The sequence below is a fragment of the Bos indicus genome, chromosome 23 (genome assembly GCF_029378745.1).
Source record: "Bos indicus isolate NIAB-ARS_2022 breed Sahiwal x Tharparkar chromosome 23, NIAB-ARS_B.indTharparkar_mat_pri_1.0, whole genome shotgun sequence".
Taxonomy (NCBI): Eukaryota; Metazoa; Chordata; class Mammalia; order Artiodactyla; family Bovidae; genus Bos; species Bos indicus.
Genome location: NC_091782.1, coordinates 15,812,136 through 15,833,563, shown reverse-complemented (window position 1 = coordinate 15,833,563; position 21,428 = coordinate 15,812,136). Strand labels below are relative to the sequence as shown.

At 51.0% G+C, this 21,428-nt stretch overlaps 1 protein-coding gene and 1 non-coding gene across 2 annotated transcripts in view; one reads left to right on the top strand and one right to left on the bottom strand.

Annotated features, from left to right (window-relative positions):
- LRFN2 (leucine rich repeat and fibronectin type III domain containing 2) overlaps positions 1-21,428 on the top strand; it is a 203,338-nt gene that overhangs the window by 169,574 nt on the left and 12,336 nt on the right. The gene's annotated exons all lie outside the window — the stretch shown is intronic.
- On the bottom strand, positions 15,154-15,258 carry LOC139179157 (U6 spliceosomal RNA). The gene has a single exon (XR_011563583.1). It is a non-coding gene; the product is annotated as a U6 spliceosomal RNA (small nuclear RNA).

Genomic DNA, 21,428 nt, shown 5'->3' with positions numbered 1-21,428 from the left:
TCAATCTGCCTACTCCATCATTTTGAATCAATACCCCATTGGAGATTGCCCCTGCCCTCTGCCCCATGACAATGCAGCTAATTGGAACTCCACAATAGGGTAGAGGGAAATTTACTAATGAACCTATGATCCTGTGGATATGGGGAGAAACTTCTGGGGAGGATGCTCCCTAAAGTGTTAGTCACTCAGTTGTGTCCAACTTTTTGTGACCCCATGGTCTATAGCCCACCAGGTGTCTCTGTCTGTGGAATTCTCTAGGTAAGGATACTGGAGTGGATAGTCATTCCCTTCTCTAGGGAATCTTCCCAACCCAGGGACTGAACCCAGTCTCCTGCATTGCAGGCAGATTCTTTACCATCTGAGCCACCAAGGAAGCCAGGGAGGGCTATACCAGATATAAGAGCTCCCATCTATGTAGGGGAAGGGTTCTTTGATTCAGCTGCTTCCACAGACATCGCAGCTTCTACTGAAAGGTTGGATTGGACCCCACTGTCAGGGAAAAAATGTGTAAAGGAGAAAGTTGGGGTGACTGGGGTAGAAAGATTCCCGGGAACTCCCTGGTTAGAGCCAAAATCAGCCTGCCTTGGATTTTATATTTTTTTACACTGTCTGACTATTGAAATCCGACATCAACAAGCAGGGATGGCCAAAACAAATATTATACCCATTTTAAAGCTCATGAAACTGAGTCTTTAATGAATTGAGATTTCCCAAGGTTCCACAAAGCAAAGACTAGAAATATCGTACCCACATCCAATGCCAGGTACATGCTGTGTGAAACTTCTCACTAATATCCCAAGGAGTTTTCCTTAAGGCTGGAGACTTGGGCTGAGGGACACCAACTGTGACTTCTTTTTCTCAGAAGGATGGGGTAATTCACTGGGAGGCTGCTGAGATTTTCTCTTCCAGTTTTAGTTGCTTTCCTCACATTTCTAAGGCCTAGCCATAGCAATTAGGATGAACAGAAAACTCAACCAAAGGAGATTTAAATTCATAAGGGTTTATGTCTCTTGTGTAAAAGAAGTCAGTGGAAGGGAGTTTAGTCTGGGTCTCTGGGCAGCCTGGCCACCAAGGACCCAGCTCCTACCTTTCTGCTCAGCCATCCTCAGCACACAGATTCTGTCCTTAAGGTTTCCTCATGGTGAGAAATGGCTGCTGGCATGCTAGCTATCACATCTCCTTTCTATACAGTGGGAAAGATGAAAAGCAGAAGGATAAGAGGGCAAAGGAGAGGAGGTTCTCCCTCCCGTAACTTCTGCTTCTATCTCTTTTGGCCATATCTGTCTGCAAGGGAGGCTGAGAAATGTAGATTTTTAAAGCTAGGCCAAATGCACTGCCAGTCATATAGCACTTCTAGAACCTGAGTTTGCACCCCAACTCTACCATTTACTAGTCCTGGGACCATGGGCAAATCACTACGCCACTCTCATATTTATACCAATAGTGGCATGAACTGAATGAGATCACATATTTGGAAGCGCATTTACATGGTCAACTATGAAGTATCAGAAACATGTCAGTACTTACTGTTATTAGGAGCCTGACAACTTTCCCTCCTTGGGCCCCTCTTCTTGTCCTTGTTCTCCAGGCTTCTTCTTGTGGCTCCATTCTTCAAAACTTACTCCAAGAGAGCTGTAAACTGGGAAAACAATCTGATAACGTTTTAAGAGATTAAGGTGTAAGACATAATCCCTTTCAGAAATCTTTGTAGTTCAATTGGAAACTCTGAAAGACCCAAAAGAGTGAATCTCTAAGGGTGTAATTTCAAAGCCCAGAGCAGGTTTCAGCATAGGAGAGACATTTTTCAGGGGTGCCTTCCAGGAGCATCTCAAATCACATCACTACTTTCTCATCCTGCCCCTCTTGCTCCACACAAGATGAACACCACTCAGATGCAAAACCTTCAGGGCATCAGTTCAGAGGTGACTAAATTCTCTACGTGTCATTCCCTCTATTCTCCAAAGTTCTGTCTGAAGACAACTCTGAAGAGAGAAAAATTAGCAGGAGTAAAATTATTACGGTGTGTATCCAGCCTGCTTTTCTTTTGGAATGTGGCTTTTTTCCCTTGTAGTGAAGGGAGAACCAGAGAGCCAGCTCCGTTCAGCCTCATAACAGCTCCAGGAGAGCCGGAAGTCAGGCAGGTGGGAAACCCAGGCATTCTGACACTGAACCTGGGGTTTCCCACCACCCTAGTGTTCCCCAAGCCTGGCTGTGCGTTGGAATCTATGGGGAGCTGCATCCTGTCTCCAGGAGATCCCAAGCCAGCTTCAGGTGGGGCCCAAGCATCCGTGTTTTTAAAACTCCCCCAGCGACTCTGATGTGTGTTCCACATCGGGCCCTTGTGCCTGGGGAATGGGCATTGCTGGGAGGCAAGCTGCTATAAATCCCACAGGTGGGGCTTTGGTATCTGAACTTCTGGTGAGAGAAGTCAGCAGACCGGGGTTCCCACCCCGGCTCTCCCATGTCCTTGTCATCTCACCTCTCTTAGACTTTGTTTCATCTATAACACTGAAATACAAACTCTTTCAAATGGGATCATCTCCAAGGAGATAAAGTATGTGAAACATTCAGGAAACAACAGCACCTTGTGCATTTTAGTTGCTGGAGTCGTTTTTCTTGCCCTTCGGCTGAGGCTGAGTGATGAATACCAGGAGGCCAGAATCATGGACTCCAGACATGGGCTCTCATCTCCCCTCCCTGTCCTTCTCTGAGCCTCAGGCTTCTCATCTGTAAAATGGGGATGCTAGTGACTCCCAAAGGTGTTGTGAAATGGGAAGAGATGTAAGGCGTGAAGAAGAGCAGCTTCAGATAGTGCGAAGTGCTTCTTATCACCAAGATCTGACTATAGCCGTTTGACCAAACTGAGGATTTGTTTCTGTCATGTAATGGAATTCCAGAGGGCTGGTGCTCAGGACTGGCATGGGAGTTCCATGGACCTCAGGGACTGAGGCTCCTTCTCAAGTTGCACAACCTTTAACATGTGGCTCTCTGCCTCTGGGCTCGCTGACCCTTCCCCCCAGGACTTCCTCCTGCGTGCCCAGCCCACAGAGAGGGCAGCTGAAGTGGAGGAGAGCTGATGTCCCCAGAAGCAGCCCCAGTCTATGCTGGGGAGGATTAACACCCCAGCTTCCTCCCCTAGTGGGGGAAGAAAGACAACTGAGGCGTATTCTATGCAGTCCCTAGAGGGTCCCGATACGACTGAACCCAGATTGCTCACGATGGTAACTTGCTTAGCAACACACCCTGTATGGACCTTCTTCCCCAAAAGAAGAGAGTCCTGGGCCCAAATAAACTATTGGCACTCAAATCTTTGTCTTAGAGTCTGCTCCCGGGAAAGCCAGATGAAGGAAGACAGGCACCAACCATTCAGATGAGTCAGCCCCTTTATTTACTTAGTTTTTGAAAGTCTTTATTGAATTTGTTACAACACTGCTTCTGTTTTATGTTAGTTTTTTTGGCGGGCGGGGGGGAGGTTGGGCCTGGGAGGCATGTAGGATCTCAGCTCTGCAACCAGGGATTGAACCCACAAGCCCTGCATTAGAAGGTGAAGTCTTAACCATCTAACTGCCAGAGAAGTCCCTGAGTCAGCCCACTGAAAGAATCCCCCAGGAATCCCACCCCATGACTCCCACTTCTATCCGTTGTATTTCCTCAGTCTGCATCAGAGGCTGAGAAAGTTGGCTGTTTGTTCAGGCATGTTGCTTTCCCAAATAAAGTCAGGGATCTGCTGAGGAGTCAGGGGAGGAGGATGGCTGTCCGGCCGGTGTGCAGCCCCAGAGAGCTCTATGCATGAAAGCATCAGTGTCGTTCACATTTCTTGGCACCCACCTGCCCACACCACCCCAGGAGCCAGCAGCCTGCATGTGTAGCTGAATCCAGCCTGGGGAAGGGAGATGATCTGGGCTGCTTTTGAGCACTCTTTTCTCATCTCTAGAGACACTGAGACAGAGAAAGAAGCTGAGGGGGATGTCTGAGTCTTTGCCAATTAGACCTATGGTCTGGCAAGTGCGTGTGTGATGAGAGTGGGCACCCTGTGGGTGACAGAAGGGCTCCAGACGTAAAGTCAAATTAACGCCCATCATCTTCAGAGCCTCAGAGGTGGTGGGGGGTGGTGAGCGAGCAGGATCACACAGAACCACAGACTGTGATGTGCCAGCCCAGGGTGAGAGCGGGGCCATGGAGACGTGCAACGCGGATGAATAAGCTCATTAACTATTTACAAAGGAGAGCTATTTCTAGCGGGGGTGGGCTCCAGAGATGGCCTCCCACTTGTGCTGTGGCTGCAGTGCTGATGCTGTGGGGGGAGGAGTATGGGTCCAGATGTGGGAGCTCAACTTCCACTGCCTTGTCAAGAAGGTACCTGTTCAGAAATTAAACGTCACACAGAACTATTAAACACTTAACCTTCTAACCAGATAATTCATTAGTGACGATACTAAGTTAGGGGGCTGTTCAATTTAGTAATTGACCACCTAAAAGGTGAAAATGTAAATGAATTGCTTGGTGAAGTTGATCTACTTGAGCTTTTTCATGAGCTAATGGAAGTGCATTCACAAGCCTGGGTGGGGAGGGGTGTATTCTGTGGCTGGGTGGGCAGAGCTTCTGGAATTAGGTGGAGTGGGCTATAAGCTGTGTCCTGGGCAGTAGGTGGGATTTGGAAGGAAGAGCGGAGGAGTTAGCTGTTTTAGGTGGAAGCAATAAGAAAGAGGCCAAGGCAGGAATGATCAGGCCCAGTCAAGGACCCCTGAAAACCCTGGTGTATTAGTCAGTGCTGCCACAATAGTAATGTTGCATGACAAACAAGTCCAAAATCTCGGTAGCTTACAGCTTCTTGAATCTTATTCCTTGTGGGTGTGCAAGTTGGTTGGAATTCACTGGGTCTCAGCTGGGCTGGGCTCCAGGCTCCAAGTCTGGTTTAAATCTTCTCCATGTATTTTATTCTGGAGCCCAGGTACAGGGGCAGTGGTCATCCAGAGTATGTTTTTCTCATGGTGATAGCAGAAATGAAGAGGGCAGGTGAAGAAGCAAACATCAAGCCTCTGCTGGCATTACATCGGCTAAATCCCATAGGGCAAAGCAAGTTACAAGGCCAAGCCCAGTCAAGGGGCAGGGAATGCACATCACCCACCGTCAGGCCATGGCAAGACTGTGGAGATTTCATTTTATTGGTATTTAGTTGTTCATTCATATCTGACTCTTTTGCGACCCCATGGACTATAACCCACCAGGCTCCTCTGTCCATGGGATTCTCCAGGCAAGAATACTGGAGTGGGTTGCCATTTCCTTTATCCAGGGGATCTTCCTGACCCAGGGATCGGACCTGCATCTCCTGCATTGCAAGAGGATTCTTTACCACTGAACAACCGAGAAAGCCCAATTAAAGAGAAGTGAAGGAATAGGTCCAGCAGCTCAGTCTGCCACACCTGGCTGATTTGGTGGGAACGCTATCTCTAGTGCAGTGGGTCTCAAACTTGAGCACACGTCAGAATCACCTAACAAACTTAGCACTGTTAGCACAGCGCTGCAGGGCCCTACCCTCCTGGGTTTCTGACCCATTCGGTCTGGAGCGGGGTCTGAGAATCTACAATTCTAACATATTCTCCCAGTGATGCTGATGCTGTCCATCCGGGGCCACTTTTGGATACCCTCGGGTCTATGGAAACAATAGGTTTGTTCGGAGAGAATGGAAGAGAGTAGACTGTGGGTGGCCTGGAGTGTCACACCCAGTAGCTGTATTTACTGAGCCCTAACTACATTCTGTGCTGCGATTCATGGGGTCGCAAAGACTCGGACACGACTGAGCGACCGAACTGAACTACGTTCCAGGTATTGTTCTAAAGATGTGCTGTGTACTTCATTCTCTTACGTGGAGCGGGTGGAGCTAGACTTTGTAGCTGTCCTGACTTCAGGCTTTCTCCTTTTGGCCGTGGGGAGCCAGGGTCAAGCTCTGAGGGGAGAAACGACCTGTGACGGAAGAACTCCGGATTTAGAACTGGATGGTCTAGGCACAAACTGCACTTTGACTCTTGGTATCTAGGTTTTTTATTTATTCAACCAGTAAATACTTGTTGAGTGCTGGCTTTGGGGTAGAATCTACTCAAGACCATAAGGTTAGAACAAAACAGGCAAAGCCTTGGTCTACAAGGAGCTTACGTTCTTACGGAGGAGAGGGATGAAAAATGTTAAATGCGTGCTAGGAAAAGAAATAAGTAGTGTAAGGACACACTGGGGAGCGCTGTTTTATATGGGTGGCCAGAGAAGGCCTTTCTAAAGAGTGATATTGGAGCAGAGACCGGAATGGAGTGAGAGAAAGAGCAGGCAGTGAGGAAACAGCAACGCCAAAGGCCCTGGGGTAGGGTGTCCTTGTCCTGCTGGGAGACGCAGCCAGACTCCACTGCATCTGGAGGGAGAGTGACAGTGAGTGAGGTCAGAGAATTGGATGTGGCTGGATCAGGTAGGGCCTCGCAGGCCATGGTGAGGCCTTGGACTTTATGTGGGATGAGATGGGAGTCATTGTGGGGATGAGCACAGGAGAGTGGCATGATGTGATTAAGAAAGACAATTCTGGCTGACTACAGAATCTGGAGACCACAGGGGGCAGGGGCGGAAGCAGGGAGACCAGGTACACCATGGTTGTTGGAGTCTTAGCTATGTCTTGAGACCCTCCTGCTCCTGAATGCCCATATCAATAAAATGGGAGGAGGACCCCTTCCACTGAAATTTCCCCTCCTGGGCTTGTTATAATAGTGGGAGGGAGGTCAGGGTGTGGGCATATGAGTGAGCAGGAAATACTCAGGAAGGGAACAAAATGGCATCTTGTGATGATTTTTCTGGCAGAATCCTTGGAGCTGTGTCTGCCTGGCCCGGGAACCTCCCCGAGGCCCAGCCCACAGCCACGGCGGAGAGAGGAGTTTCCCATCTCCCCCTCCAGAGCATCACAGCTCACCCATCAGTCTCCCAGCTCCTCCAGTCAGCACCCCACCCTCTCCCCCCAAGTCCTCTCACTCTGATAGGGGAGTAATTATTTATGTTCCTGTTTAATTAGCTCATTAGGCATGTGCTGCAGTATTTCTGAGACTAAATCTCCCTCTCTAGTGGCTCTTAAGAGCATTTTTGCTGGTGCCTGGCCGCAACGATTGGGGCGGCCCTTGTGGGTTTGAGGGTGGCCGGTGGTCAGGGGCTGGGTGACCTGTGTTCGGGTCCTGGGGTGTGTGTGTGTGGACAGGTGGGGAGGCTGCTGAGGCCCTGGGCATGGAGACAGGATCTTGGAAACTGCGATGGTGGCAACAGCCGGCACTGAACACCAGAGAGATATTTTTACCACCCGTCAGAATGCCACTGCGTGTGAGCCATTGCCAAGGGCTGCTTCCAAAGGCTGCTTTTCCTTCAAGCTTTGATTGTCGATCAAAGAACGGTCTGTGTGGAACAGGGAGGCTTTGAAAATTCCCAGGTTGGCTAGGCTGGTGCTCCGCAGTCCTTTCCCTCTGGCAGGGAAGCTGGAAGGAAGCTTCAGTCCTGCAGCAAAAGTGAGTGGGTGGAGCCCGCCCTCCTGAGGTCAGGAAAGGAGTCCCCCCCATTGTCCCTCATCTTTCCTAGGGGGGGCCTAGGAATAGAATCCCACCCAGAAATACTGCCTTCATGTAAGATCAGGAGGTTGACATTCCACCATTAGAGATGTGTTTCTTTCCATCTGTCATGGGAGATACTCACTCAGGCAGTTTCCTCTGGGCCTGACAGACAGAGGATACAGACATGACACAGGCCGCAGTGGAGGCTCTAGCAGGAGGAGGCAGGGAGAGTCAGGAAGGCATCGTTAGGAAACCTCGAAGCCCAGTTGCCTTGTGTGGACATATTGCTAAGGGCTTGACAGCGTTCAGGGAGAGGAGGGGAAGTCAAGGTCTTGGGACTAATTCGGTTGTTCATTCTTTAAAACTCTTTTCTGACTCTTTAAAATGGGCATAGTTCTTGCTACTCCCATAGACTGAAAAAAGTACAGAGTGAAAAGGGGACAGTTCAAGGTCATCCAGGCCCGCCTTCTCATTTCTTCACCAATCCTTACAATGCCCACCACCCTTCCTACCCATCACCCCCACCCCTACCACCTTCTTGGAATGCTGACTGGCCCCACATGGGGGATAACTTCCAGACACAAGAACCTGCCCTTCTTTTTATTCAAGAGCCCAGACCACCGCTGGGTGCCTTTAAGTTGAGAGGTTTTGTTTTTGTTTGTTTTTTTTTTTCCCTTACAGGCCCCAAACTTCATCTCTCTCTACCACCTAGCCTTAGATTCTGTCTTCATCCTCATCAGGCATAAAACTCATTCTTCTTCCACAATATTTAATTTTTGCAGATAATTCTCCTGGCTCACCTAGTACTATTTGTTTTTTCAAATTCAAGATCCTCCCTCCCTGCTGCCTTCCACTTTTGCCTTTCACTTTTAGTCATTCTAGAGGTTTTCATCTGCTGCTTATGATGCCAGGTCTGGGCCACTCATGGGGAAGACAACTGGGAACAGGACACCCTCACCCTTCTGCAGCTCATATTTCCCAGGGAGGGAGGCATTAAAGGACTGTGTACTTGTATAGTCTGGTTCAGATACCATAGCTGTGATAAGCTGTGTGAGGCTTGACAAGAGCAGATGCTGGGGAGGTCCAAGAAGTCTTCCTGGAGGAGGTGACTCAGAAGGTCAAGTAGGAGCTCAATCAGGGAAGAAATGTGGGTGGCACTGCAGCTGAAGGACTGCGTGTTTGTCCTGGAGCAAGGAGGGACCTGGGCTGTGTCCCTTGCTTCAGGTGCGTGTCAGGTCGTGCCCTCCTGCATGTGCGGGATCCAGCAACTGGATGCGGCCTGACCAGAGCAGAGTGGACTGCATCTGAAGTCCCCCACATCTGAAGGCAGCCTCAGGCCCCCTGGTCTCCTCTGATCCAACTCCCACACAGACAAGGTAGCCCTACAAAGCCACTCCCCTCACATGTTCTGAAGCCCCCACACCCCCTCCTCCCTGGGTTCTTCCCAGGATGAAGTGGCCCCAGGGATGTGTGGCCACCTGGTTGGTATGTGGGCATTATAAGTGAGGTCAGTGTTTGGACATCACAGCAAACATCCTGGCATCCTCCAGTTCAAGCCTTCTTAATGACTTTTGATCTGCCATAAAACATTTTAAAAATGTATTCATCTAGTTTTACATGTTTTTATGTTGCAAGTCCTTGTATGCACTTGGTTGAAGGTCATACGTGTGTGCTTGGTCACTCAGTCATGTCCAACTCTGCAACCCCATGGACTGTAGCCTGCCAGGCTCCTCTGTCCATGGAATTCTCCAGGCAAGAATACTGGAGTGGATTGCCATTCCCTTCTCCAGGGGATCTTCCAGGGGATTGAACCCGTGTCTCCTGTATTGCAGGTGGATTCTTTACCATCTGAGCCACCAGGAGAGCCCTGGTTGCTCAGGTCAGTGGTCAGTGGAATTATAAGTCACAAAGTCAGTTGATGGGGGTTAGGTCAAAAGTACTGAGTGGTTGTGGACGGTCTCTTCTCCAGCCATGACAATGAGACTGAGAACCTACCTTTCTGAGAAATGGTTATATGCCAGGTACTCATCTAAGTTCATTCATTAACTCATTTAATTCTTGCAACATCCCAATGAAGAAGGTGCTGTTATGATCCTGATGAGAAAACTGAGGTCTGAAGAGGTCAAGGTGTCTCACCTGGGATTTGACTCCGGAGCCTTCCCCTCGAGGCCTTGATAATACGTACTTAGCATCTGAGTGCTTGCTGTGTGCTTCTCAGGGCACCAAGCATGTGCACCACCCCTGGGAGGCAGTTTTACGCCTAAGACCACTTAACAGGGTAGGAATCTCTGGGATCAGAGAGGGTAAGTAAGCTGCCTAAGGTCTCCCAGCTTGAAAGTGGCAGAACCAGAATTCAAGTCTAGGTTGGCTGTGCTCCAGAGAGCTTCTGACCCTTCCTTTCCTTCCCAGGACATGAGTTAGGATGGAGAGGAGCAAGGCAAGTGTCTCGGGGTCACAGGTGGTGTGTTCAAAATAGAGGTCGGTGACCACATTTCCTTTCCAGACAGTCTAGCCGCTCCTTCCCAGCCACCTAGTCTATTAGCAAACCCAGGTCACTCAGAAGCACCAGGAGGAAACAGAGGGAATCTGAACCAGACCAGACCATTCCCCCTCAACCATGCACACATAGAGGAGAGGCAGGAGAGGGGAGTGCTTCAGGGAGGGGTCTCAGTTAAGACATGGGGAAGAACTTCCAGGCAGTCCTGGTGGTGTCTGGCGAGCAAAGCCAGGCTTCTTTGAGAGCAAGAGGCTTCGGCTGCCTGAAGGGCCTGGAGGGTTCCATCTGAGGCAGACAGGCTTTTTACTCCTTTATGCTAAAAAAAAAACTGATGGCCGTACCCTGGGCGTTCTAATGTGTGACTTGCCCTTTGAACACGGCTGCCTCCTCCCAGGGCTGAAATGAAACCTGGGTCATGAGTTCAGCCCTGGTGATGGGGGTGCTCTGGGGAGAGGAGGGAGATTTATGGCTCAGTCTCTGCCCTCTGTGAGCCGTCATCCCCTGGAGCCACCATGGCTACTGCCTCCTCGGCCAAGCAAGGCCCAGGCCCAGCGCCAAGGGGCAGGGGGTTGTGGGGCGGGGAGGGGACGCCATGAGTCTCTGACAGCCCTGGGGCTCCCTGGCTCACAGAAGGCAGTGGAGGGAGCAGCCGATAGATCACAGCTGGGCTGTTGACCTTGAGTCTTAAGCAAAGTGAAGAATAAAAGGTCATATTTATTCCGTCAGAGCCACGGGAGCAGTGAAATATCGGAGTGTGAATAAAGATGGTGCTAAATCACTCACCACCGCTGGGGACTTGGCTGATCTGTCTTCTGGCCCCATCATCACCCACTGGGTGAGCTGGGGCTCAGTATACTCAGAGAAGGATGGAAAAGAAGAGATGGGGACTCCAGGGGACCCCTAACGGAATAGAGCGGTGCCAAGACCCCTGCGATTCATAGGCTTCTGGAGTGTAAGATGTCCCTTGCCTCAAATGTCACCTCTAAATACCCCTGATCAGCCCACATGGAGCTGAGTCTGCCCTCCCTACCAGCCCCCAGCCCTTTCACCTTCTTTTAACCTGCTATGCTTTTTCTTTTTCCCATAGTACACTCCACTTTCTAACATATTATGTGATTTACCAGTTGTGTTCCTCACTTACTGTCTGCCTTCTCCCTGCCCGGAGTGTCAGCTCCATGGGGTGGGGACTTGTGTCTCATGCTCATGGCTGTACCCCCAGCAGCAGCACTGGCACACGACAGATAGATGCCCCATGAAAGTCAGATGAACAGATGAGTCTGGGAAGACTTTAGCAAAAGTCTAATCACAGCCTCTCACCAGGGAAGAGTGGTGACTCAGATTGGGGATGGGGCTTGCCCCAGGCCATCCAGCCTAGTGGGGGCTGCAGAGCTGGGAGATGAATCTGGGCACCTGACTCCGGGGCTCAGGTGCTGTGTGGTCCAGGCTGCTCTCACGCCTATCAGAGGACGCGCTTGCTGGTCACATGCTATTAAATACCGGTAGGGCCCCAGAGCCGCGCAGCCTGGGGTGGGGTGGGCTGGAGTCTGGCTCGCTTCTTCCCTTGATTAAAACAAACAAACAATGACAACCAGAAGAACCCCAGATAGTAAATTTACTGGTAATTAGGTTCCTAACCCCAAAGGGGCCCAAAACTATGGATTCCATGACTGGAGGATGTCAGGGAATTTTCCTTCCTGGGAATTTCCAAGGGGTAGAGGGGGAGTGAGGCGATAAGTGTGCATTAAGCACCTTCACCCTCTCGTGGATCATTCACTCGGTTCCATCTCCCAGGCTGTGACGGAGTGTAGTGATAATAGCCAGCCTGAGCTCTGTGCCAAGCACAGTTATCGGTGCTTTTAGGTAATTCATTCATTTCCCTTGCCCAACAGCTCTTCAAAATGGATAGCTTCTGTTATGGTCCTCATGTTACAGATGAGGAACTGGAGGCAAATACGCCATAAAATAAATGTTACTCTTCTGGGTGCTCTGGATGCAGTCAGCGAACAGAACACCCGGAGATCCTCAGCCTCATGGGGAACCGGCAACAAGCAGTATAAATGGGCAGATTATAGACGTGCGGGGAGCAGTCAGTGCTCGGCCCAGAAGAATCCATCCGCAGAGCCCGGTAAGGGGCATGGGGCTGGGGAGGGGTGTGGGCAGATGGCAATATTAAATAGGGGGTCTGGGCGGGCCTCCCTGAGAAGGTGAGGTGTGGCAACGACTTGAAGGAGGTGAGTCAAGCAGGGGTCTGCGGGAAGGGCATTTCAGGCAGAGGGAACAGCCAGGGTGAGGCCTCAAGGGTGGAGCATGTCTGGGGAGCAGCGGGAGCCAGGGAGGGGCAGGGTCCGGGAGACTGGGCAGGGAGGTCGTGGGACCAGACCACGTGGAGCCTTGCAGGCTCTTGGAGCATGTTTTCTCCACGTTCTGGCTTGTTCAAATGCTCGCCTCATCGAAATGCTCACGTTCACTGACAGCCTCAAGCCAGCACTCTCATCTCCTCACACACTAATGAGGCTTCAACCCTAGTCAGTAGGCATGCGCACACAACACACCCACACACCTGCGCACCAGTCAGTGGACACACACGCAGCTCCTCCGTGGGGCTTCACCCTCTATCCCGCCTGTGTGGCTGGGAGAGTAGCAGGCGGCTCACCAGCCTAGCCCCCGCTGCAGCCGCAGCAGGGCCCCTCCCCGGCCTGACCAGGAGAGGGACAAGTGAGCCTGGGGCCTTGGACCTGTACATCCCCATTAAACAGCGCTGGAGAGACTCCCAGGAAGCTCCAGAGCTGTGTGCTGTGCTCACAGGATTACTTCCCTGCTGAGATCAGAGACTGACGGTGGGCTGTCCTCCTGGGACTCTGAAGCACATTTGGAGGCTCATTGTCCCCACAGGAGCTGCTGCCCCCAGGCTGGGGGAGGGGGTGAGGGAGGGGAAGATACGAATACCGCTTTAAGTTGTTCCCAGTTAAAACCATGAGGATGCATGGCTAGACCCAGGCCAGCCTCACCTGAAAACTCCCAACTCATGAGGAAGTCCCACAGTGAAGTTGATCTTCCCACTTAGTACAGGGGCGACAACCCCCAGACACCCCACCAGTGACCCCAGGCAGTTCACCTTCACCACTGCAAGAGGTCCTACTGGGAGATGGGTGGGTTGGATGGTGTTCATGTTCTCTATGATGACACTATGATGACATCATGACACTATGATGATAGTTAGATACGTGATAGGTAGAAGACAGATAGATATGATAGATAAACAGATGATAGACGGATAGATGATAAAGTAAGCACTCACTAGATATGTACATGATCTACTGAGTATATAATGCATGTCAGCGCCTTCCTTAATTTAATTCTCATACGACTCTGCAGATTAGCTTTGCAGACTGCTTTTACAATCAAGACGACTAAGCTCTGGGAAGTTAAGCACTGGGGTAAAGATTATGCAGCCAGTAAGATGTGAGTCAGGACTGAAGCCCAGAGCCCAGGTCACTCTGGTGTCAAATCCCATTCAGAATTGGGGACCCGGTGCCCAAACTCCCACAGCCCTTTGATGACTGTGCCTGGCCTTCCCTCCTCCTGCCTCTCCCTCGCTCCCATCACCCCTCTCCCAGTAATATTCTTGTGGAGTTCTAGATGTCAGAACTGGACACTGGAGCACAGAGAAGGAAGGTGACTTGCCCAAGGTCACACAGCAAGTCCATGAGAGAGCCAGGGTTAGAGCCTTGTCCCTCCAGCTGGACTGGAGAATATTTGGTGGGTGTGGACAGTTCTGCTTCTCCATCCACTGGACAGAGTGGCCTCCCCATTGCCCACAGAGGTTTTCTCCCTACCCTGAGTCATCCCTTCCCAGTCAGCCTCCTTGTTAGAGGCAGAGATGTCCAGGGCAGGATCAGCAGAAGTGCAGGCCGGAGAAGTGCCGAGCAGGCTCCATGAGACCACCAGCTGAAAGGACATCTCTCCGTGGGGTAAGGCAGCAAGCACGTTGGCCCTGCAGCTCAGTGAGCCGGAAGTCGAGCAGCCCCCTCGGTCGCGGGGTACAGCCTCAGGCACGTAACTTGGAGCACCTGTCAGTTTCTCAGTTCCTCATTCATGCAGAGCTGTTGAGGGTCCTCATTTAAAAAAAAAATGACACCTCACCTTTGCAAGCACTTTACCACGTGCAGACAGGAGCTTGGTAGTTTTTCTCAACAATCTCCTAGTCTCACTCAGCTAGTAGCTGCCAGGGCCAGGGTTTGAACTCGATCTTCAGGCACCAAATCCAAGTATCATCATGACTGCTTTTTCTTCCCCAGTAAACTCTTGAGGCCTCTAAGAAACAGCACAGAGAAACACTTATTGCTAAGTTGCTAAAGGTAATACTGATTACTGCTATTTTTAAAAAAAAATTTGTTGAAGCATTAATTTAAAATGTGTTAATTTCTACTGATGGCTGCTTTTTATTGCACAAACATATCTTGAGCACTGTACTCAGTACTTAACAAATACTATTGTGTTTAAGTTTCACAAAGATACTGTAGGATCCATGCTATTAACCCATTTTGTAGGCAAGAAAACTGAGGGAGACTTAGAGATGTGAAGCGACTTACCTACATTGCATGGTCAATAAGCTTTTTTCACCCTAGCACAGACTTACCTAGGGAGTGATACAGTTCCCTTCTTCAAGAAGCTTCTGATCTGATAGAGGGAGGGGATTACAATGGGGGTAAAAGGCAACAAGCATCTTTTTTGGCCACTTTGTTACTGTGCTAAAATGTACATAACATAAAATTACCATTGTAACCATTTTTAAGTCTGTAGTGCAAGAACCTTAAGTATATTTGTGTTGTAGAACCATCACCATCACCCATCTTCACTTTTCCATCATCCTAAACTGAAACTCTGTGCCCGTCTGATGCTAACTCCCCATTCCCTCCTCCCCCAGCCCCTAGCAAACATTCTTCTACTGTCAGTCTATGAATTTGACCACTCTAGGTACCTCCTGTAAGGGGAGACACACAATATTTCTGTTTTGTGTCTGGCTTGTCTCACTCAGCATTATGTCCTCAAGATTCACCCAAGCTGTAACATGTGTCAACATTTCATAGAAATGCAGAATGCTTCATGAATTTGCTTGTCATCCTTGTGCAAGGATCATCCTAATCTCTTCTGCATCATTCTGATTCAAGTATATTCGTAGCTTAAGTAAGCGCCGGCGTGACATTTTTAAGGAGTTGGCGCCACAGGTGACTTTGCCTCTGCGCAGTGCCCCTGGGAAATCACAGATCTGCTGGCTGGGCAGGGTTGTCTGATCGGGTACATCCCTGGGTGGCACTGACTTGGCATCTGCTGGCTGTTCTAGTGCATTTGGAGGTGGCTGGTGGGGAATCTTCATTTTGTTCACTCCTGTGTTTACAATGAGGTATAATTGGTCTGACACCTTCTGTGTTTCTTCTGTAAGTGATGAATTGTTATTGAGCAAGTTTTTCTCAGCTCCTTGAGGAGATAAATGGCAATGATCATCGCCATTGTCATCGTCGTTGGGGTACCAAGTGGCCCTGGGAAGGAGAGGAGGGGCAGTCGTGTTTTCCCCAGCACACATCATGTATCACACTCACTGCAGGAGGTTGGTACTGCTCTCCCCATTTCTCATGTGAGCAAACTGAAGTTCAGAGAGAGGGAAAAAGTGACCCTGAGTTACACCGTTGGTCGGGGGCAGAACCAGCCTTCAAAGAGAGGTTTCTGCCAGGTTCCAAAGACCACAGTTTTTTTTCCCTGTGATGTGCCGACCTGGTGACTCAGATGATAAGGAATCTACCTGTGATGCAGGAGATCCAGGTTGAATTCCTGGGTCAGGGAAAATCCCCTGGAGAAGGGAATGGCTACTTGCTCCAGTATTCTTGCCTGGAGAATTCTGTGGACAGAGGAGCCTGTGGGCTGCAGTCCATGAGGTTGCAAAGAGTCAGACATGACAGAGTGACTAGCGCTTTGCATTTTGTATTGTGCTGACCCAATCCTCAGGGGCTGGAAGCCAAGGACAGTTAAATGCAGAGAAAAGTCCCATATCCATAGAAACGTGGATGAAGAGAGACAGAGAGAGAAGGATATACAGAGAGAGAGAGGCCTGGTGTGGGTAGGGGGCCTTGCCTGGGTGGGCTCAGCCGACAGTGGTGGAGACGTGACTTCAGGGAGCAGGATGGGAGCAGTGTGGCTTAAACGCGGGTAATCTGAGGGCGTTTCCATTAACTGCCTGCTTAGGGTGAGCTGTGGTTGCGATGCGGCTTCCCGAACAGAGTGTTGTCTTAGGGTGGGGGGCCTCAGGAAAAGTAGGGTCTACTTGGGGGAAAGTGATGCTTTTCTAAGAGTTCAAACCCACCCCCAACACTCATACATGCAGAGAGGAGGGCCAAAGACAGATGGGCATGTGATCAGAGGGGAGTAGCTGGGGTGCAAGCTGGAGAGCGAGTCCCAAGGAGATGGTGGGGAGGGATGGAAATGTTCATTCCGGAGAAGTGGAAACGCAAGGCAGGCTGAGAGAGCTGCTGCACAGTTTGGGAAGCGCCAACATATGTTCAAGAAAGAAACGCCTTGTCCTGTGGGTGTCCCCATGGGGTTGAGTTGGGACTGGTGGGACCAAGCAGCAACTGTCAGACCTCAGCAGTGAGAGCAGGAATTCTGAGCTGCTCAGGGTTGCGTGAAGCTGGAGGTGGGGCTGTCTGGTGTGTCCGTGGAAGTGTGTGAGTGGAGGGCCAACAGCCAGAGGTGTTGATGGCCCCCTCGGCCCACCCTTCCTGTGATCTGAGAGTGGAGGTGGCAGAGGGAGGACTAGAAGGAGCTGCAGCATCGTGGCGGGTCAACCGGAGACGGGCCGGGCTGGAGGGCTGGCTGGGCCAGTGCAGAGTCCCGCCACCAGAGCTCGGCCAGCGGGCCTAGAGTGGGACTGTGCGCCTGCCTCCCCAGCTAGTATTTAATCTAACCTCATGCTGCAGATTCATCTCTGGCCTCATTGGGACCAGATGACCCCCCTCGGTCAGAATCGGTAGCATCCTCTAAGCTCGTGATGGACCAGGGACAGTTTCAATTGCAGGCACTGGCTCATTTCATCTTCATAGCAAGCCAGTGAGGGAGGCTCTATTGTCTGTCCCCCTCTACAAAGAGGTTAAGTGGCTTTCCCAAGGTCACAGAGCCAGTGAGCAATGGCACTGGGCTTGGAACTCTGGGGGTCCAGCCCCAGGCTCACATGCTGACCTCTCGGCTTTACCCGCTTGATGAAGGGATGCCGTGGAACAGGGAGGAATTCCTGCCCTGACACTGTGGTCTCAGCTGAACACAGAGGCTGGTGGTTTCCCAAACCCTTGCCAGGTAGCTGGGTCTGTCGCAAGTGCCGGGTCAGGGAGCAAAGGCAGGGCCTCCCCAGGTCAGATCCTTACCTGTCATCAGGTAAGTCCTGACCCTGGGGAGGTGGGTGAAGAGGCAGCTTGCTGGGACTTGGCTCCCTTTGGTTTATTTTCCAGTAATCTCTGCAATCACTCAGCCAGGGCTGAATGAACACTGTCACCAGGTGTCATCTGAAAAAGACTTTTGGAGTCACATGAGGTGGGAGCAGGGGGGACAGGATGAGGGTGGGGGGAGACATGCTGTTGAAGCCACGAGGTCTCCTGTCGGCCCAGCCAGGATCCAGGCACCTCCCACATCTCCCATGAGATGCTTGCAAGAGATTTGCCAGCCACGAACCCTTGAGGCCTGGATTTCCACTGTCAGAGATAAACGTTACTTTTAGCTCAGCATCACCCAGTCCTTTATATAACAAACCCTCCAGTGGCTCTTACTGTGTGCCAGACACTGATCCAGGTTCCCCATGAATCATGACTCATTTAAACTTTATAACATCTCCACAGAGTGGAGATTATAAATGCCTCATTTTACAGAAATAGGATATTTCTAGGAAAATAGGCCCCGAAGGTAAAGAATTTGCCCCCCCTACCACCACCAGTAAGTGATTTCAGCTACGAAGGGGCAGAAGCAGTGTTTGAACCCAGCATCTATCTATCTCCAGGGTCACCACTGCCCTCTACCACCTCTCTTTCTAAAGGTGTCTGTTCCTGAGAAGGGTGACAGTCATAATGGTGACTGGGTTCATCAGGGACTTTTCTTAATAGAGACAAAGCAGAAGTCTAAGGATAGCTAGTAGATGAAAAGTGGGAATGCAGGAACGCCCTGCAGCAATGGGGGGACCAGCGGGGCCAAAGCCTCTCTGGTTTGGCCTGGGGCTGGCCCAGCCTGTGAACCATGGGTAAAGGGAGGCTGCTTGGAAAGGGGCTGGACCACAGGCTGAGTGAGAGGCAGACAGGCAGAGCTCTGTGGAGGAGGGGCAACAAGCTTGCGTCAGGCCTGGGGGAGCCCCAGAGAGACCCCAGTGAACCTAGAAGGCCCAGGAGCCAAGGGAAGCTGGAAGAGCTGAAAAGAAGGGCTGAAACTCTCCAGAGTCACAGAGAGAAGGCCTAGGAAGACAGAGAGCTCAGAGGCCTGGATTGAAGCCTACGAGATCAATTGTCCTTGTTTGGAGGGTGTCTGTGAGCCTGACAACGCTCCCCGGCCTGGCCCACCTCTTTGGGGGCGCCGGGGCTCACGTGGGAGATGGCAGGACTCCTACCACCTGCTGGAGAGGGGCATAGAGCCTCGGTGAGTAGAACTCTGTGATGGTGGGCTGCTTCCCAGCCGCACGGTCCAGTGTGGAGCCACTGGCCACTTGTGACCGTTGAGCCCTTGAAATATGCCTAGTGTGACGGAGGAACTGAAAGGCCATGTATAGCTACTGCACTTTATTTATTTGATTTGTTAGTCACTCAGTCGTGTCTGACTCTTTGTGACTCCGTGGACTGTAGCCCTCCAGGCTCCTCTGTCCGCGGGATTTTCCAGGCAAGAATACTAGAGTGGGTTGCCATTTCCTTCTCCAGCGGATCTTCCCCACCCTCCTACATTACAGATGGATTCTTTACCAACGGAGCCACCTGGGAAGCCCAGCTACTATATTGGGAAGTGCCAATACAGAACATTCACTTCATTCCAAATGTTCTTGAGGGCCTACTATGTGCCAAGTGTTGTTTTAGAGGCTGAGGAAATATCAGTGAGCAAAGGAGACAAAAAACCCTGATCTTAACCCTGAACTGAGATTCTAGTGGAAGAAGAGAGAGAGAGAGAATTAACAGGAAGCCTAGTAAATAAGCAAACGATAGTGTCTGTCAGGCAATAAAAATGCAGTGGGAAAAGACAGAGCAGAGTAAGGGGCTTGCAGGGGGCAACAGATGGGGAAGCTGGCAGTGTTAAATAGGGCAGTTAGAGGAGGTGACGTTGGAGCAGAGTTGAAGGAGATGAGGCAGGGAGTGCAGGACGTCTGGAGGAGGAGCATCCAGGTAAGGGCAACAGGCAGTGCAAAGGCCCTGTGGCAGGAGCACCCTTGGCAAGTCTGAGGGGTAGCAGGGAGGCCAGGAGACTGGTGCAGAGTGGGTGGGTTGAGTAGGATGAGGGAAACTGGGAGGGCTGAGAGGAGATCACAAAGGGCCCGTGGGGCAGGAGAGACTCTGACTAGGTGAGACAGGCCTCACTGGGGGCATGGGGCAGAGGAAAGACTTGACCTCACCTGGGCCTTAACAGGACGCACTGGCCATTTGTAGAGGAGAGGTGGGGGTGGGGAGCCAGGGAGGTCATCTGAGGCCGGTGTAACCAGGAGTTTTGATCCCCAGGCCCGCCTGCTGTCCTCAGGGCTGTGGGAATGGATATTGGGGTTCTCTGCCTCGGAATCTCACTCCTGTTGAATGTGGCTCCTTTACTCTCTGATGGGCAAAATCATTGTTAATAAGACAGAGTGCCTCAGGCACCCAGGTGAGCCCCCGTGTTCTCAGGAGGGGTAGGGGCTGTGGGGCAGTGACTGAGCCTGGCCCCTGGCCCTTCTCAGAAGCTAATGAGAGGCTCTTGATTCTCGGAGCCCTCACTGAGTCGAGCCAGCTCTACAGGAATCCTGTTCTGGGAAGGAGCCACGGGCCTGCCCCTGTTATCACTCAGGGCCCTGCATTCAGGGAAGGCCAGCACCTGGCGCAAGACCAGAAGAGGGGATTCTGCGATACATATTGGTAATTACAGTCCTTCTCTCTAATTGCTCTCTGATCCCGAGATCAGAAACGACAAATACAAAAGACAGGTCCTTCCAGACCCATGGCAGTCTGTCCTGCTAAGTTTGAACACAGCCTCAGAATTCTTCTCAACACCAGCACTCGTCTAATCCTCGGAGCTGGCACACCAGACAAGGCCTCTAGAACCCAGCTCCTGGCTCCTAATTTGGTGACTTCGTTTCCCACCACTCTCCCTTTCCATCACTCTGTTTTGGCCAAACCGGTCTTCTCAAGGTCCCTGCCTCAGGGCCTTTGCACTGGCGGCGGCTCCCTCTATGGGAAAACTGCCCACAGAGAACCAGGCAGCCCCCTCATTTCCTTCAGGCCTCCCAGAAGCTTTCAGAAGTAGTAGGACAAGGCTTATCACTCATGGAACTCTCGTCTCTGATTAGCTCTGTGGCTTCAGGTCAATTCGGCTAATTCTCATCTCTAAAGTGGGGAGCATTATTACGACAGGTACTTCAGGGTTATCAAGAGCATTGATTGAGAGTGCTGGGTTCAAGTCTCGGCCAGGCACAAATGTTTTCTCTGTTGAGCAGATCACTTAACTCCTCTGAGCCTTGATTTCTTCTTTTGTGTAAACTGGGGGTAATAATAGTACCTCCCTCATAGAGCCGCTGTGGGGATTAAATCAGTTAATACAGGTAGAGTGCTTAGAACACTGACTGGCATATAGTAAGTGTTCAATAAATGTTACCTGCCATTGTAGTAACAATTTTGTGTTTTTTGTGTTTTACTTGCTGTCAAACAGCTAGACACTGAGATTTGCTTCTGCTATGATCTGATTCTGCCCAGTTTAGTTCAAGGTAATAATACGGTACAGGGAAGATCGTGCTGGGTGGCCTGGCAGCCCTGGCTTACAAAGCTGGCTCAGCCGCCTTCCAGCTGTGTGAACTTGAGCAGGTGACTGATCTACCTGAGTCTCAGTTTCTTCATCTGTAGTATGGAGATAATTATTCCTACTCACAGAGTCAGTGTGCAGAATCAGAGAGACCCTGCCTATCAAGTGCTGGGTGCATAGTATGTACTCAATAAATCATATGCCAGATAGACCCAGCCGCATGGGTTCTCCTCCCTTGCAGCTGCGCAGGGAAGCCAACCGGCCCCTTTGGGACTGGCAGGTAGAGGGAGGGGCTGGGGAGCCAAGCTGCTTGCCTTGGTTTAATGAGGCCCTTTCATGTGCCCTGAGATGTCATGGCCGGCCAGGGAGCT